The following is a 19,604-nucleotide window of genomic DNA, read 5'->3' on the forward strand; positions in this document are numbered from 1 at the left end:
TCAGTCGTCAAGCATCTCACTTCAGCTCAGGTCATGATCTCGCAGTTTGTGGGTTTGAGCCCCATGTAGGGCTCTCTGCTGTCAGCACGTGGAGCCCACTTCAGATCCTCTGTCCCCCTCTCCCTTTGCCCCTGCCCTGCTTGAGCTCTCTCTCTCTCAAAAATAAACATTAAAAAATACTTTTAAAGAAATTCTCTTCCCATCACCACCCATTTCTCTGCATCTCTTTAAAGCAAAACTTAAAAGAGTTACCTCATCTATACTTACTATGCTTACGTCTTCACTTCTTGGTCTCCTGGTCTCTATTCAGGCTTCCAACCCGACCTGCTTCCAAACCACTCTACCAAAAACTACTCTGGCTAAATGCAATCATCAGTTACTTAACTTCCCAGCAACTCTGGACACTCCCCCTTTTTGTATAATGTTATCGCTTTGCCTTCCTGAACATCGCACTCCCCAGATCCGCCTCCTACCTCATTGGCTGTTCTCAGTCTCCCTTTCCGGATCTTCTCTCCCCAGATGTGAAATATAGTAGCACCTAAAAGCTCTTGTCCTTGGCCCTCTTCATCTACAATCCTTCCCTAGACCAGTGCCATTGAATAGGAACATTAACGTGAGCCACAATTGCAAACCCCATATGAGATTTTTAAAAATATTTCTTTATTATAGGGAGAGCTCAAGCAGGGAAATGGCAGAAAGAGGGGGACAGAAGATTCAAAAAGGGCTTTGTGCTGACAGGAGACAGCCCTATGTGGGGCTCGAACTCATGACCTGAGCCAAAGTCAGACGCTCAACCAACTGAGCCACCCAGGTGCTCCACTACATCTGTAATTTTTAAATTTCCAGGAGCCACACTGAAGTTTTGACTCAAAAGAACCAAAACATTATCATATTTTATTTAACCCCATAGAGCCAAAATATTAGTAGCGCCACATGACATTCGTTTATGAAACTAATGTCAATGGGATATTTTACATTCCTTTTCAGGCTAAGTCTGAAATGTGGCTTGCATTTCACGCATACAGCACATCTCAATTCGAGCTGGCCAATTTCGAGTGCTCAAGGGTCACATGTGACTAGCGGCTACCATCCCCTAAGCCATCTTGTTCAGAGTTGAAGTACCATCTATCTACTGGACTCCCAAGTTTCCATCTCTAGACTGGATGTCCTCCCTGAACGCCACAGTCTTATAACCAGCTGCCTAGCCAATGTCTCCAACCAACAGTGCATGGAACTCTTCCTTTCACTCATACTCACTCCTCTCCCACCCCAGTTTTCCCCATCTCAGAAAACACCACTAACCGAATGCTCAGACTGAAATCTAGGAGCTCCTGATTCCTCTCTTTCCATTGTATGTCACCTCTAATCCAACAGTGAATCCTGTGAGTCCTTCCTCCTATGTATTTCTGTAATTCAACCATTTCTTGCCTCGGCTGAACCACCATTAGCTTGCTGCTGCATTATTGCAATGACCCAATGGGTCTCCCTCCGTCCACTTTTGCCTTCTTATTCTCCACCCAGTGGCCACATCAGTCACATCGGCCCCCTGCTCATACCCCCCCATCCCAGGGGCTTGCCATCATGCTCAGAGCAAAATCCCAGCTCCTTACCCTGGGCCTTATGGGATGTGACCCCACCCCCATGCCCCCCGATCTTCAATTCTGCTGCCCTCCTCTCTCTCTGCTGCGGCCTCACTGACCTGCTCGCTAAGCCCCAACACACCCAGCCCTTTCAGTCTCAGGATCTTTGCATCTGCTGCGCCCTTTGCCTGGAGGGCTCTGTCCCCCACAGGTTGCACGGGTGACTCCTTTGTAGCATTCAGGCTAGCTCAACCACCACCTCCATGACCATCCCAGTTAGAGCCTCCTGTCTCTCTCCATCACATGACCCTTTATTAACATCTTTATAGACTTCAGTGCTGCCTGAAACTATATTCTATATTACTTGTTTCTTGTCTTTCTTCTCTACTGGAATGTAAATTCCATAAGGTCAGAAAGCTTGTCGATTTTGTGCATCACTGAGTCTCCCAGCCCCTAGAATGGTACCTAGCACACAGCAGACACTCAAGAAAGGTTCGTTGAATGAATGCCTACATTCAATAAAAGAAGGGGAAGTAATGTAAGCACCATCTTTGGGGTCAGAAATTTTTTTTAACATTTATTTGTTTTTGAGAGAGAGAGTGTGTGTGCAGGTGGCGGAGGGGTGGAGAGAGGGGAGCACAGAGGATCCAAAGTGGGCTCCGTGCCAAGAGCAGAGAGCTGGACACAGAGCTCAAACTCACAAACCATAAGATCATGACTTGAGCAGAAGTTGGACGCTTAACTGACTGAGCCGCCCAGGAGCCTCTGTGTCCGGAAGTTCCCTACAAGCAGAGGCATGTGTAGGAGGCAGAGGAACATTTATACTGGGGAAGGGGGGGCTCCTGTCTCCCAGCTTCGCAGGGTCGTCCTGCCCTCCTAGCAAGGTGGGCCCCACTTCTAGCTTATTCACTTACACAGGACCCAAGCACACACTTGGGCCCGTCTTGTCCTGGTGTAGGGAATCCATTCCTCGGTGTCCCAGCTGCGCGAACCCTGGGTGTGGAGCCCCGATCAGCTTGGCTAGACCCGGATTCTCATGGAGGACGCTTCAGGAACAGATACTCGGCCTCCTTCTCCTTACGGCCTCCACCACTGGCAAAATCTCTTTCCCTCTGCCCTCAGGCTGACTTTTGGAATCAGAACTTTGCCTTCCAAATATCTCCTCATAAAGCATCTTTGCATTTCTTTCACGTGTCTCATTATGACTAATATAAATCTGAAGTGAATGTGTTCTTTAGTTATACCAGGGCTCTTTAAGAGTGACCTTTTGGGTGCCCCTGGTGGGGCTCAGTCCGTTAAGTGTCTGACTTCAGCTCAGGTCATGATCTCACGGTTTGTGGGTTCAAGACCTGCGTCTCCCTCTGTGCTGACAGCTCAGAGCCTGGAGCCTGCTTCCGATTCTGTGTCTCCCTCTCTCTCTGCCCCTTCTCTGCTCACACTCTGTCTCTCTCTCTCTCTCTCTCTCTCTCTCTCTCTCTCTCTCTCTCAAAAATAAAATAAACATTTAAAAGTATGTATGCATAAAAGAATAAAAGAGTGGCTTCTGGCCTATACCTTTATTTATATGTAGCAAAAACTGTCACCTCATTGGAATCACGAAAAAGTCACAATGCTTGCTCTCAGATAACACTTTGACCGAGAGCCTCCCCTGCTTAAACTAGTTCATCAACTTCCTGCCGCCCGCAGGATAAAAGCCAAGTTCTTGATGCTCAAGGCCCTCCGCAATCTGGCATCCCCTGCCCCCTTCCATTGTCCCAGAAGTCCACCCCCGCTCACACTGTCACATCCAGCATCACCAGTCATTCCCCCAAAGACGCCACGTCCTCTCACCCTCTGTGCTCTGCAGAGGCAGCTTGCCCTAACACCAGTTCCCTAATCCCCACATCCTTGAGGTCCTACACGTTCCTCAAGACCCAGCTCAAAGGTCCCCACCCACGTCCCGTGCTCTCGGCCCTTTACAAAAGCCTCTGTCATAGCTGACATCGCCTTGAAGACAGGGACCACATTTTGCTTATGTGGAAGTCACCAACATGTAGGGTGACACCAGACACACCGAAGGTGCCCCCTGCATGCTCTTCTGGATGGATGAACACAGGGGCAGGCAGTGAGGGGTGGCTGCGGTGACGAATAGGAAATTGGTGGCAAAAGTGGCGCCCTTTTTCAAACATACAGGGACAATATGAGACAGGCTTTCCGTAAAAAATCCCCTGTGCTCGGAATCCATGAGGAAGCTGGCGCACTGAGTAAGGAAAGAGGAAATAATGTAAGTTTTTATCCAGTATATCAGAGGCTTTCAGAACCCCTTCCAAAGAGCATAAAGTTATATACTAATGGCCCCCTTACCAGAGTGCGGAACGCTCATGGAAAGCAGCTGGCCTCATTTTGTGTTTTTTTTTTTTAATATTAATCTGGTAGGGCTGAAATGCATTTTTTTTAACATAGAGTCTGGGGTGGGCAGAATTCTAAGATTGCTATTCCCCTGCAATGTGCATGCCCCATAAATGCCCTCCCCTTGGGTGTGGGTGGGCCTGGCCTAATCAGGTAAGCTCTTCCTAAAAGCATGTCCAGAGGTCAGATATGGAAGTCAGAGAGATTTGAAGCCATAGCAGATACTCTCCTTTTGGGCTTGAAGGAGCAAACAACAATGTCGTGGTGAGGACGACGTGGCAGGGAGTGGCAGGTGGCCTCTAGTAGCTGCGACCAACCCTTGGTTGATAGCCAGCCAGAAAGGGGGGACCTCAGCCCTACGAGCTCAAACACCTGAATCCTCCCAACAGCCAGTCAGTCCGGAAGAAAACCTCGAACCTCAGATGAGTACCAAGCCATGGCTGATACACTAATGGAAGCCTTCCCAGGCCCTGAGCAGGGGACTCAGCGACCCTGTGCCTGGGCTCTTGGCTCACAGAAACTGAGAGGTAATAATATATTTGCATTGTGTAAGACACAAACATGCTTGTCCTTTGTGACACAGCAATAGGGAACAAATACAAGTCCTAGAGGCTTCAGCTCCAGTTGGGGAAGATGGCAGGCGTGGGGGAGGTTTGGAGCTCCGTAAAATGAAACACAGAACTCGGCAAGCAGTCCTTGAGATGACCTTTTCTCTCTCCCCGCAGCCCACTTAGCTCATGCTTGCTAATGCTCCTAGGAGCAGATATGAGCACCCTCAAGGTATCCTGGGTAGAGGGAAACAGTATATATATATATTTTTTTAAGTTTATTTATTTATTTTGAGAGAGACAGAGACAGTGTGAGCAGGGGAGGGGCAGAGAGGGAGACAGAGAATCCCATGCAGGCTCTGTGCGGGGCTTGAACTCACAAACCGTGAGATCATGACTTGAGTGGAAACCAAGAGTAGAATGCTTAAGTGACCGAGCCACCCAGGCGCTCCGAGGAAAACAATTTTGATGGTCATTCATCCTGGCTCTGAGAGCACTTGGGTGGATGTCTGCCCAAAGCAGAAACTGCTGCATGGCCTTTGGTGGCATGTGATGTGAAGGCACTTTCAGTGACTTCTGCAAGCCCACAGGTGTCAGTAGGAAGACATATGATGGATTGAGGGTCACCTCTTCTACAACCACACTCATGACGATGGGCATCTGACCACCAGAACCATCAAGCAGATGCCTAATCACGCTCCAGGGGGCTCCTGCCTCGGACACCTGCTCCAGAGAAATTGTCACCGGGGCCTTTCTCCCCTTCTATGAGGTCAGAGAAAAACGAAAGCCCGCCAGCCTCCGCTTCCCCAGCACAGGGAAGCCCATTTCAAGAACACCTCTTCACACCCTGATTGTCAACCAAGGAGCACGTCTCTGTCCTGGAGACTGTTGGCAGTCTCCAAAGAAAAGGTGTCTTGGCGGGAAGACTGCCCAAAATTTCTATGGAGACCCCTCCCCTCACCCGGAGAGAACAGCAGGAAAGGCCTCGCCTTGTCTCAAAGCAGCGGCTACAACAGCCACATTGACTGCAGCCTCTGCTCTTCCTCCTCCCCTTCTTCCTTCTTCTTCCTTCGTGGTGCCTTTTCCTCTTCCAGTGCTCCCACTGTAAAGGGGCGCCTGGGTGGCTCAGTTGGTAGAGCGTCCAACTTCAGCTCAGGTCATGATCTCAGGGTTTGTGGGTTTGAGCAGAGCCCGCATCAGATTCTGTCTGTCTCCCTCCCTTGCACTCTCTCTCTCACTCAAAAATAACCATTTGTTAAAAATAAAAAATATTTAGCATGCCTCCAGTTTTGCCTTTCCTTTCCCTCCATTGCGTCTCACCACTCCCCCAGAGGAAACCAGGAGAAGCTCAGAAAATGCCACCGCATGTCACCCCCTAACACCTTAGATCCTCCAGGGGTTGAAAATGCAAAGAGTCTGGCCTCAGAGTTTCTTCCTACCATCCCTCCAGTGGCCTCAAAGCCCAGCTGCTGCCGAGTCCCCTCGGCAGGCCACATACTCTGCGATTAAGGATTCCGTCCCTGCAGTCAGGGGCAGTCACGATTACAGTTAAAACAACGAACGAACTTGCCGAGTCCTTATTTGGTGCCGCGCTGGCGCTGTGAAAACCTGCATTATTTACAGAATCCTCACAAAAGCCCTATGAGGTAGGCATTCTACTTCCGTCCCCACTTCCTGGATGAGGAAACGGAGCCTCGCTGAAATGAGGTCATCCGTGCAAGGTCGCACAAGTAGTAAGTCACAGAGCTAGGACCCAAACCCAGTTCTGGAGGATTTTAGAGCCCACGATTCAGCAAAATTTGAAGTGTTTAATGCCCACCCGCCCCTGCCCCCAAGGAGTCTCACATAGCGGCCTAGGATAGGACCTGAAAATAGGACAACTAGCCAGGTTATTATCAGCCCCTAATGTCTTTTGCAAAGATTCATGGGTCATTTTAACACTGAACAGTCCTGCCCAAAACTGGCTCCCTGGACACACATATGGGAGATGCATCACACAGTATCACAGGGGACAGGCTTACAGCATGGGCCCCTGGGGTGGCCAGGCTGGAGGGGGACACCAGCAAGAGGAGCAGGAAGCATGAGGACCCTGGGGACTCACAGTAGAGCTGGGATTGAGTCAAGGGGCTCCGAGGATGGATTTCATGGCTCTGAGTGTCTGTTGGGCGTCAAAAGCTCTGGACCCAAATTCTGCCCGTGCTCAAGTCCTTCCCAAGCAGAGTGTGTCTGTGGCTTTTTATTTTACCACGTACTTGTTGTGTTTTCTGTGATTACAGCTCCTGGCATTCAATAATCCATCTGTTTTGTGTGTGTGTGTGTGTCTGAGAGAGAGAGAGAGTGAGAGAGAGAGAGAGAGAGAAATCTCCAAGGAGGGGAAAAAGGCAAAGGGCACAAAGGCGGTGGCCATGCTGATGCAGGGCGTTGAGTTCTGTGGGGCCGGATGGATTCTCTGCACTATGACACAGATGCTTCCTGGCCTTTGAATTCGAAAGGCACCGAGAAGAGGAAGTGCTGGTCGTACTTTTCCAGAGGGAGGCACAGGAGAGATAAAAGAGAAAGAAAACCAGGCCACAGGAAGATGCCTCCACACCAAGCTGCACTATCTGCCTTTGTTGAAGGCAACTTGTAGCTTTTTGGTTTCATCTTAAGGCCCTTTTAGCCCATGGGGTGGGGGCGGGGGGAGGCAATCTCAGCTTCGCCTCGTGGTTTCGGTAACTAGCCTTTGACCTTCCGGTTCTGAAGGGCAAGAGACAAGGGTCTCAGAACACTCGGTGCCTTAGCAGGGGGCGGAACAGGGGATAAGAACGGGGGATGCCACTGTCCACAAGGGGCACAAGTCCCCTGAAATGAAAACGCATCCAAGAATCTGGAAGCCCTGGCCATTCTCGGTCAAGGTGCTCTCTGAGAGCCTAAGGCGTCAAATTTCCTTAGCCCTTAACAGACAGCCCTGCAGCCGCCGATCCCCGAATCGCTCCCGTTTCCCTGGCCGTGGCAGGCCCCAAACACCCACCATTGGAATCATTTCCTCCGAACCAGACAAAGCAAGTCAGAACGGTCTCTCCCAGGGCCCCTCTCTCTTTACCACTCCCGAAGTCTTTATGCAGACCTGCTATGGGCCCAGACCTGCAATGACCAAATACAGCCGTAGACACTTCCTGGACGTTTCATATGCGCACATATCATCTCATGTAATTCTCAGAACAATCCTATGAGGCAGGTTCTATTTCTTCTCGATCCTCCCCATTCTGTGGATGAGGGAGACTGAGAGGCTGAGTAACGGCCCAGGGTCACACACACAAGTAGGCAGGGAAGGCAGGATTTGAGCTGAGGCAGCCGAGGGCCCACGACAAAGGACAAATACAACATGAGGAATGTGAGAACGGTAGTTGATGAGGAATCAGGAGGCCTGGGTTCTGATTCTGCCCTTCCAACAGTTTCTCTTTGTGGCCTTGCCACAAAGTCATACCTCCTCACTACGCCTCAGTTCCCCCATCCGTAACGTGAGGAGGCGAACCAAAAGTATCACGTGTTCTCTTATGACATTTTATGACAAGGACCCAAAGGCTCATCTCTAGGGTAGTGACTATAGGAGGAGGGGTCTGTAGGCCCCAAGAATCTTGGACCAGGAAACCAGAATGTGCGTTGGTTGGATGTGTGGTACAGGAGGCCAAGGTGAAGCTGGAGAAGCATGTCCAAAACACATCACAAAGCCAAGTCCACCGGGGGTCAGCAAAGCAAAGCTAGAGACGTAAAAGAACAAGGGACAGTGAGAGTGAAGGGGAAAGAGAAGGTGGAAAGATCGGGGAATCAAACTCATGTAGCCATGGGAGGTTCTAAAGGGTGCTTTTGTGGGGGGCTCCATTTAGAGTGGCAAAAGGGGAGCACCTGAGTGGCTCAGTTGGTTAAGTGTCCAACTGAGGTCATGATCTCACAGATTGTGAGTTCAAGCCCCGTGTGTAAGCCTGTGGTAATCATGAAAGGCCTGAGAGATGAGACCCACCTTAAGATGGGCCATGTGCCGGGAAGAAAATTTGTTCACAGCTTAAGCAGTGAGGAACCTACTGGAAAGTCAGCGTGGGTGAGCTAGGGTGGGGGCAGAGAGGGCAAATAACAGCCACGGATCCTGGGTGACCCGGAAGAGCCTGGGAACTCTGGCCCACAGCGATGTGGTTGGGGCAGTGAGTCACGGGTGACACCCGCCTCCCTTATATCCCCTCTGCCTCGGGGTCAAGTCTGCTGTCATACCTGACTCTCAGACCTCTTTGGTCCAGTTCCTGGAAAAGAAGCCAGAAACTCCTGAAGTGATCCTGACAGGCCACAGGAAGAAAGTTCTAGGACTGGGGACACCAGACAGCACCTGATCAGAAAATAGAGTGAGAGCTTCGCTCTAGACAGGACACCAAGAGGGCAGAGAAGAAGGGAGCCCCTGAAGGAGGCCCTGGAGCTAAGCTAGGCTGGAAAGCAGCTGGTACTCGAGGAGAGGAAGGCCCAGATGGCCAAGGGCAGAACGGAGATCGCTGGTTCCCTCTTCCTGTGTTCACTTCAGGCCACAGGAGCAGACAGGATCCCAACGCACAGGGTCTTCTAAAGACATTCTCGTACTCACTCATTCCCTCCCACAGCCCATGCCATTCCCTGGCAGGGAGAGGGACAGGACTGCCACTTGGAAGACATAAATGACACACACAGAGTTCTTCCCTGCAGGGTAACCCCCTCGGAGCAGAAGAAGAGTGGCGGGGAATACCCGAAGAGCAGAAATCTTTCGAGCTTCCTTAAACCTGAACGCACAATCCCTGGTCAGGATGGCCTAGAAGAGAAAGGTGCTCTGGGAGTAGTGCCCGGAAGCAGCCCTTAAATGGGGGTGAGAGACAGCCAGCCATCCTCCTCCCCCCCCCAACCCTGATGAACACTGCTCTGTTGTCCCCTTGGGAGTGTCTTCCGCTTGGAAATATATAGCCAGCATCCGAGGAATAAATGAGATAGGGTGTGAAACAGCACAGTGCCCGGTACAAAGTAAGCACTCACTAACTAGGAGGGTCCCCCCCCCCAATAACAGCTATGCTTATTGAAGACCTTTTCGGGTTTTTTTGCTGTCTTATCAAGAACTGGATTGCTAGCAGACACTCAAATGATTTTGGAGAGGTCTTGTTGCATTTGAACAATTAGAGTTTTATCTTTATTTTAATAGGCAAAAAATAAGTTCCTCTTAGAATGAAGACACTATTCTTTTAGTCCATAAGTCTTTTTATGTGTATCTGGGAACTCTGAGGATTTATACCCTGTTCAACTCATGATTGGTATTTTTTGTTTACCTGGATGTGCAAACAGCTTTCTCTAATGACTTTTCCTCTTTCCTTTTTTTTTAATTTTTAAAATGTTTTTAATTTATTTTTGAGAGACAGAGAGAGTGCAAACAGGAGAGGGTCAGAGAGAGAGAAGGAGACACAGAATCTAAAACAGGCTCCAGACTCTGAACCAGCTGTCAGCACAGAGCCCAACATGGGGCTCGAACCCACAAACCATGAGATCACGACCTGAGCCAAAGCCAGATGCTTAACCGACTGAGCCACCCAGGCGCCCCCTTATTTTTTAAATATAGTTTATTATCAAGTTGGTTTCCATATAACACCCAGTGGCACATCCCAACAAATGCCGTCCTCCATGCCCATCACTCGTTTTCCCCTCTCCCCCATCCGCATCAACCCCCAGTTTGTTCTATTTAAGAGTCTCTTACAGTTTGTCTCCCTCCCTCTCCTTAACTATTTTTCCCTTTTCCCTCCCCCATGGTCTTCTGTTAAGTTTCTCTTGATCCACTTATAAGTGAAAATATATGGTATTTGTCTTTCTCTGCCTGGCTTACTTCATTTAGCATAACAGCCTCGAGGTCCATCCACGTTGCTACAAATGGCCAGATTTCATTCTTTCTCATTGCCATATAGTACTCCATTGTATATATATACCACATCTTCTTGATCCATCCATCAGGTGATGGACATTTAGGCTCTTTCCATGATTTGGCTATTGCTGACATTGCTGCTATGAACATTGAGGTACATGTGCCCCTATGCATCAGCACTTCTGTATCCCCTGAGTAAATGCTAGCAGTGCTATTGCTGGGTCATAGGGAAGTTCTACTGATAGTTTTTTGAGGAACCACTGTTTTCCAGAGTGGCTGCACAAGTTTACATTCCCACCAACAGTGTAGGAGGGTGCCCATCTCTCCACACCCTCGCCAGCATCTATTGTTTCCTGGGTTGTTCATTTTAGCCACTCTGACTGGTGTGAGGTGGTATCTCAGTGTGGTTTTGATTTGTGTTTCCCTGATGATGAGTGATATTGAGCATCATTTCATGTGCCTGTAGGCCATCTGGATGTCTGGCAACCACCAGTTTTTTCTATCTATTTAAGAGCCTGATTTTTATTTGTTTGTTTGCCTGGGCTCCTGGGACCAAAACCCCATAAACCCCCATGGATATCAGGAGAGTCTCCCTCTGACCTATTTTTCTCTCCACTTCCCCAGAAAACTTGGGTTTCGGGAAAGGGGAGATCTGATGTGGCAAGACCTGAAGCAGGGTGGGGAAGTAACATGACCCACGGCTCGTATGGCCCAGGCCTTGGCCTCTGGGGCCCACAGGAAAGAAAAAAAAAAGACAATGACCTGGTTGATGTAAAAATGCAACATGACTTTATCCATTTTCCGTAGCAATCTTTTCTGAAGTACAATGCTTACCATTTGCTGCTCTTTCCTTATTCATATTAGACGTTCCCATGCCTGTATCTCTTTTGTCCCTTCCTGTTTCCATTCCTCATCTATACGCTATGGGAGATAACTGAACAATATTGTTATAATCTTGTTGTGTTTGCAACAAGGAATACAGCTTCCAATGTTCAAATTTGATGAGTAAAACACTCCATGTTTCTCCTTTCAAACAAAAAAAAATTCAAGTCAGTTGTTTTAACAATGTGGAGCCCTTTGTTCATTTTTTCCCATTTAGCCTTGGCCCCAAAAGATGAAACTCTTCACCTCCCTATTAGGTTCTGAGTCTTTTGAGGACAGAACCTCAAACAACGAAGATCTTCACAAGCTATGGGGCCCAGAACAAGTCATAGCGTTTCTTCATGCCTCAGTTTCCATATCGATGAAATGATTCTGTGACCCAGTAGTGTCCAAACAGACATTCCTTTGTTGCAGCAAGAGAAATCTGCACCTTGACTTTCTGAAGAGGAAGGATAATGCCATTGCAAAAGGGCTGGGCTATGGAGGGGGACAAATCTGGCTTTGAATCTTGGCTCTTGTCAATCGCTTGCTTATGAACTTGGGCAAGTCACTGAGCTACTCAGAATCCGACCCTCCTTTTCTGTTAAGTGGGGTGAAGGGCACTACCTTCATTATAAGCTGCCTATGAGGACTCATCCATTTAATAACTGTTTGTTGAGCACCTGCTAGGTGCAAACAAGAAATCAGAACACGGCACAAAAAAGAGTAGGGTCCTGCTCTCACAGGGGACTTGGTGGGCTAACTCACAGAAAGCTCTGGGCATGGACGTAACATATAGTGAGCACTCACTACATGTAAGCTCTTCTCATGACTGCTCTCCCATGGCGTTAAAGACCCACGCCCGCTCTTCTTCATCGGCGTTCCAAAAGCAAGCCATAAGACTTCCTGCAGTTATCCGTACTCTCTCCAGAAGCCCCCTGGTGGCCCCCTGTGTAACATGGCCATCTGCCCTGAGGGCTGCGTGAGGGCAAAGCCAGCCGGATCTAACCCCTGCCCTTGGCCCCTTCACGGCCACTGGATCACCCGCCCACAGATATGGTTTGAGTTTAAATTCCAGATGCCCACAGGGCACCCAGGTGTCCCTGGTAAGCATCGGACTTCGGCTCAGGTCATGATCTCACGGTTCATGGGTTTAAGCCTGGCGTCAGGCTCTGTGCTGACAGCTCCAAGCCTGGAGCCTGCTTCAAATTCTGTGTCTCCCTCTCTCTGCCCCTCCCCTGTTCTCTCTCACTCAAAACAAATAAATAAATAAACTTTTTTAAAAAAAAGACCACTTCCATAGCCATTTGACCTTCCCAGGGATTCTGTGACACAGACAGTTAGGGAAGTAGCATTACTATGATAGTCATTTTTATGATTCCCATTTTACAGATGAGAAAAACAAGGCCGAAAGAGGCAGACCTGTGGTAATGCCGTGAAGGCCATGAGTTAGGCCTCTGCCTCTGAGGTGGCCTTTCAAGAATATCACGGGTGAGGTCTTGTTTAGAAGCCTACAGAAACCCCATTTACCTGGTGACAATTATTATACCGATCCCAGATTTCTGGCAATAATTAACATCTTTCCAATGCTTATGGTGCTATAGGTGCCATGCTATATGCTTTATTTCTCTTGCATTATCTCACTGGATATTCATAATCTGCCAAGGGGTACATCCCATTATTACCCCTATTTTACAGATGAAGACACTGAGCTTCAGAAGGCTTAGATGACTCAAGACTGTAAAGCTAGAAAGTGCTAGACTGCAGACCCAAGCCTACGACTGTCTGGCCCCAGAACCACGCTCCATTAGACAGACAACTGCCGCTAAAGTTGAGTCTAATATGTAAGCCACCTGGCACATGTAGTCATTTAACTTCAAATTCATTTAAGTGAAATAAAGAAAGGGCACCTGGGTGGTTCAGTCGGTTAAGCGTCTGATTTCGGCTCAGGTCTTGATCTCATGGTTCATGAGTTTGAGCCCTGCATCGGGCTCTGTGCTGACAGCTCAGAGCCTGGAGCCTGCTTCGGATTCTGGGTCTTCCTCTCTCTCTGCCTGTCCTACACTTGTTTTCTTTCTCTCTCTCTCTCTCTCTCTCTCTCTCTCTCAAAAATAAATAAATAAACATTTACAGAAATAAATGAAGTGAAATCAAAACTCAGTTCCTCAGTCACAAATGTTCAATAGCCACACGTGGCTAGTGGTTCTCATTATGGGACAGAACAGACAGAAACTTCCGTCACCACAGAAACTTCTATTGGATGGTACTGGTCTAAATAAACACTTAGGGGGTTCCTCTTCAGACTACAACTTTGGTAAAGTGTTAGTAGTTTAAGGTGGTGTTTCTCAAGCTTGACACTCCTGACATTTAGGGCTGAAAATTCTTTTTGGGGGGGGGGGTGGCTCTTCCGGTGTACTGCAGGATGCTGACAGGCATCCCTAGCCTCTACCCACTAGATGTCAGTAGCACACCTTCCTCCTAGTTGTGACAACCAACAGTGTCTCCAGACTTGGCCAAATGTCCGCCCCGGGAGCAAAATCATTCCCCATGTCCCTGCTGGGAGCCTCTGGGTTACGGTTAGTAAGGTATATGAAGTAATCAAATGGCAAATCTTCCGATACCTCAACTTGGCCTTCTGAAAACTAGCTATTTAAATGTCACCCAACCTCATTTCTCCTGAGTCCCCGTTTAAAGCACTTTGCAGTGAATGGGTCGTTTGCATAGCTATTGGAAATTTCATGAAAAGAGTAAAGCCATTTAAAGAAGAACACAAGTGAAGAAGCCAACAGGGTACTTACTATAATGTCCTGTACGATTAGCTCTTCAAATTTCCTAGCCACCGACCATAGCTATGAATTTGTAACGGAAAGATTTAAAAACTACATTGGTTGGGGTTCAGTCAGTTGAGCGTCTGACTCTTGATTTCCATTCAGGTCATGATCCCAGGGTCGTGGGTCGAGCCCTGTGTCAGGCTCTGCGCTGAGCTTGGAACCTGCTCAAGATTCTCTCTCTCCCTCTCCCTCTCTGCCCCTCTCCACCACTTGTGCTCTCTCTCTCTAAAAAAATGGATTGGTTTATAAACCTAGAAGATCATTAAAGCAAAAAAAAAAGTCAATTAGGAAATGACAGAAGCAATCACATTGCATACTACACATTGGCTCCTGATTTCCAGAAACAACAAACAACAAAAAATTGTGCCACTTGAGCAATTAGTGAAAGGATTCCCCCAAATGCTCGAGTAGGCCCAATTGAAAACGGGCTCCCAACAGATTCAAATGAAACTGACATAAACATCCTCATATGAAATGCTGAAATTGGGTACTGATGAAATAATATACTTTACCACGTTTTGAATATATTCCCAAGGAAACAAAACCTCCCTAGAGCAATTGGAACACTCCCAATGCCACCAGAGACCAAATGAAACCGGCCAACGACCTCCTCTGAAAAATCTCCAAAAGTTAAAAAAAAAAAAGAAGCTTTTAAAACCATTTCCTCCTAAAGAATTTTTACAGACCTAAAAATTTTAGGGGCGCCTGGGTGGCTCAGTCAGTTAAGCATCCGACTTCGGCTCAGGACATGACCACATGGTTCACGAGTTCGACCCCTGCATCAGGCTCCAGGCTGACAATGTGGGCCTGCTTTGGATTCTCTCTCTCCCTCTCTTTCTCTCTCTCTGCCCCTCCGTGTGCTCACACTCTCTCACAATATAAATAAATAAATTCTCAAAATAAATAAATAGAAAAATAAATAAAATAATTAATTCTCAGTACTGGTTAAGCATTGACCTTGATTTTGGCTCAGGTCATGATCCCACAGTTTGTGAGTTTGAACCGTGAGGGCTGGCAGTGTGGAGCCTACTTGGGATTCTCTCTTTCCTTCTCTCTCTCCCTCTCTCTCTCTCTTTGCCTCTCCCCTATGCTCGCTCTCTCTCAATATATATAAATAAATTTTATTTTTTTAATTTTTATAATTTTTATTTATTTCTTGACAGAAAGAGAGAGACAGAGTGTGAGTGGAGGAGGGGCAGAGAGAGACGGAGACACAGAATTCAAAGCAGGCTCCAGGCTCTGAGCTGTCAGCACAGGGCTCGATGCAGGGCTCGAACCCACGAACTATGAGTTCTTGACCTGAGCCAAAGTCAGACACTTAACCAACTGAGCCACACAGGCGCCCCTATATATAAATAAATTTTAAAATATATATACAAAAAATAATAACTAACTAACTTAATTAATAAATTCTGGGGCACCTGGGTGGCTCAGCTGATTGAGCGTCCAACTCTTAATTTCAGCTCAGGTCATGATCATCCGAGTTTGTGAATTTGAGCCCTGACTCAGGCTCTGTGCTGACAGCTTGGAACCTGCTTGCAATTCTCTCTGTCCATCTCTCTGCCCCTCACTTGCTCTGACTCTCTCTCTCTCTCTCTCTTTCTGTCTCTCTCTCTCTGTGAAAATAAATAAACTTTAAAAAATACACAGAACTTTTCCTGGTGGGATGGTGGGGGTTGGGGGACTGGGACAGGACTCTAAGGCCCTCCTGTGGCTCTCATGAATGGAAAGTGTCTCAGGCAGATGCCACAGGGTGAATGCAGGTTAGCAAAATGCAATACCCAGTCTGGGCTCCTTGCCAGACAACTGGAGTTAACAGCCTTTCTTCTAAAACTACAAGAAAAAAAAACAGAAGAGGAGAAGAGAAGGAAGCAAAGTGCCTCAGGTATCTCTAATGACCACAGTAACCAATTCCAGCAAGGAGTGGAAGTCAGGTCTAAGCAAGGGGGCTGAGTAGCTGTGGCTACACATTTCTGGTATTTTCTGCTGGCTTACATTTCGCTTCCCCAGCTGGAAGCTCGTGCAGGGCCAGGCTCCGCATCCCGGAGCACAGGATGCATGTGGAATGGGGACACAGTGAGAGACTCGTCTACTGGAAGGATCTGCAGGCTCAGACCTCTCCTAGCATCCGGGTGCCAGGGTCCTATGGAAGGCGAGGAATGAATGCATGAGCCCCCTGAGTACCTGCACCTGGAACTCTTAAAAAGTCAATATTCGGGGCGCCTGGGTAGCTCAGTTGTCGGTTGAGCAGCCGGCTTCAACTCAGGTCATGATCTCACGGTTAGTGAGTTTGAGCCCCGCGTCAGGGTCTGTGCTGACAGCTCAGAGCCTGGAGCCTGTCTTCAGATTCTGTGTCTCCCTCTCTCTCTCTGACCCTCCCCTGCCCACGCGGTCTCTCTCTTTCTCCCTCAAAAATAAATAAGACATTAAAAAAATTTTTTTTAAAGAGTCAACATTCGTGGCCTCTAGTCTCAAACAGCAGCCTGTACTGCTTCCGGGGCATCAAGGAAGTTCCGTAGCCACAGGGAGCAGGCTGGCCCATCGATTATGATAGTTGCGCCCTGGTCGGGTGTCAGGTGCCTCGCGCCAAAGCACTAAGCCTCATCTTCCTGGATCCTGTTCTTAGAGGAGGAGAAGCCAACTAGTACGATGTGAGGGGCTCACGGACCCAGCAAGCTCCCCGAGATGACCACCAGGCATCAGAGGGACGAGAAAGCACTGAAGGCTATGGACAGGCAGGTTGTCGGGAGTAATCCAAGCTGGTGGGTCAGTCTGACCGAAGCTGGCCCCTGGACCACAGGGTGGCAGTGTGCTGGTCAAGGGGACTCACTCAACATCTCTGCGGTCCACTTCCTCACCCTTAAAATAAAGACATTTTTACCCAAGCCACCATTACAAGATCTTTTCTGGAAAGTTCTTTGCTTTTCCTCCATCTTCTCCTACACTGGCCCATAGTTATGGCATCACATCATTCAAGATGACTAGTATTTTCTCCCCTCTACCAATAAGCATTTTCACTGATCCTTTGCTAAATTCCTACTGTCACCTGCTGTCATACATACCATGTCCATAAAAGTAACAGGACTTAGGGGCGACTGGTTGGTTAAGTGTCTGACTCTTGATGTCGGCTCCAGTTATAACCTCACAGTTTGTGAGTTCAAGCCCCACATCAGGCTCCAGGCTGACAGTGCAGCGCCTGCTTGAGATTCTTTCTCCCCCCTCTCTCCCTCTCTGCCCCTCCCCTGCTTGCGCACTCTCTCTCTCTCAAAAGAAATAAACAAAACTTAAAAAAAATAACAAGACCTAATAACTAGTTACCTTAAGCAATGGCTGTACCTACAAACCAGTTCGGAATTTAGACACCAAAACGGGCACTTTAGCAGTTGGAGTAGGGCAAGATATCAGTGAGGCTGGTGGGACGGAGTCAGGGCCTTGATGGCTCCAACTATAACCCATTTCCACCAGTGGCCAAACACCTCGAACACCCCGACTCATAAAATAACTGTACCTACCTATGGGTAAAATCGTGACCCCAGGTGTGATCCGGACAGGACACTAGCCAAGCTTGTGTTTCCACCCTGCATTTCAACTTCCAAAGCCTGCCTACTGGGGCTCCTTGAAAGGCTTCAACCTTCCTGATATGGCCACGTTGTGATTCTAGGACACCCCCCTTGTTGGGGCTGTTGGGGAGTGGAAGGTGAGAGAGAAGCAAAGGCTTACAGGGAGAGCAGCCAACGAGCAATGCCATTTCCCTGACTCCCGGCAGCCCTGGGAAAAGCTCCACTAGTTGGGAGGCTGAATATTGTCCAGCTTGCAACAAATTTGGAAAACTAAGACGACTTGGGAAAATTTAAGGTGTTTTCCCCGCTCATCCAAACTCTGCGCTTTTTTTTCGTCCCTCCTTCCTCTCAGCTCTCCCCATTTCTGGCCTGGGTTCCTCCCTTTGCTCCGTCTTCCTTTACCTTCTCTCCCCCTGAGCTCCTACCACCTGCCCCACGTCTTTGCAAACTTCTGTTTACTGGGCCGGCCTCTCCCTAAGAAGGCAAGCTTCTCAAGGGTAGCCTGGTTCAGTCAACAATGTGCTTTCAACAAATGCTTGTCGCCTGGCTTCAGGAAAAAAGGCAAACTTTCCTCCATGCTTGAGCACAAAGCTTGCTCCAGAGCAGGCACACAATAATTTTGAATGCCTACGGAGTCTCTGCACCTGTTGGATCCTTGAAGGGACTCCAAGCCACTTACTCATAGAGGCCTTGGCTCCTTAATCTCTCTTACCATTTCTCCCATGTCTTCACCTAGAGTCAGTAAACGGTCTGATGAGCTCAGGCCTTCAACAGTGGCTACAGGAATGTCCACTGGCCCACTAGTGTCTCTCTTCCACCCCAAAGACCTCAGGCTGCCCCAGATCCCCTCCAGGGAAAGCAGCCATCAGGAGGAAGGGGCCCTGAGGAAGGCCCCTCGTTCATCTCCAAGCAGGAGAATCAAATATAAGCGGGCACTGAGCACCAGGGAAGAAGGGCTAGACGCTCACCTGGGAGCAATAACATTACCATGATCACCTCCCATGACAATGGCGTCATCTTGCTGGCCTTCCCCGAGGCAGCCCCACCAACCTCTCTGTCATCTGGTGCTACAGCAAACTGCACAGAGAAAGCCTTGTAATTTCCACAGCATCTATCCACGGTCACCGGTCGAGGGCACAGCCACTCAGGTGACCCCGGGAGCGGGGCTTTTGAAACCGTTGCAAGGACACTGGTCCCATTTCAAGACTCCAGGCCCACGCACCACAGGGTTTTTTTTAAAGTTATTTATTTACTTACTTACTTATTTTGAGAAAGATTGAGAGAGAGCAAGCAGGGGAGGGGCAGAGAGAGGGAGAGAATCCCGAACAGGTTCTGGGCTGTCAGCGCAGAGCCCAACTCAGGGCTCGAACTCATGAACTGGAAGATCAGGTACCTGAGATGACATCAAGAGTCGGGGGCTCAACCCACTGACGGCCCAGGCACACCGGGTGCCAGTTTTGAAGCAGCAGCAAAAGGGGCCAGTGAGTCTACCCACATCTCCCCGCCTGAACCACTTCCGTTCAGCTCTCCAAATGGAGTGCCCCTGAGAATCACATGGAACACCACTTTGGGCCCCCAGGCATGGGCTAAGCCAGTCCTGGTCTACAGGAGAGCCTCTCCATGAGCCGAGAGAGCTCGTGGGGCCCAGGTGCACCCCTGCACCCTCAGCGGGAGGCCAAGTGCACCCCTGCAACCCTCTGCGGGGGCCGAGTGCACGCCTGCAATCCTCAGCGCGGGCCCAAGCGAATGCCTGCAACCCTCAGCGGGGGCCAAGTGCACGCCTGCAACCCTCAGCGGGAGACCAAGCGCACGCCTGCAACCCTCAGGGGGGGGCATGTGCACACCTGCAACTCTCAGCGGGGGCCGAGTGCACGCCTGCAACCCTCAGCAGGGGCCCAAGCACACGCCTGCAACCCTCAGCGGGGGCCAAGTGCACGCCT

The sequence above is a fragment of the Suricata suricatta genome, chromosome X (assembly GCF_006229205.1).
Source record: "Suricata suricatta isolate VVHF042 chromosome X, meerkat_22Aug2017_6uvM2_HiC, whole genome shotgun sequence".
NCBI classification, from domain to species: Eukaryota; Metazoa; Chordata; class Mammalia; order Carnivora; family Herpestidae; genus Suricata; species Suricata suricatta.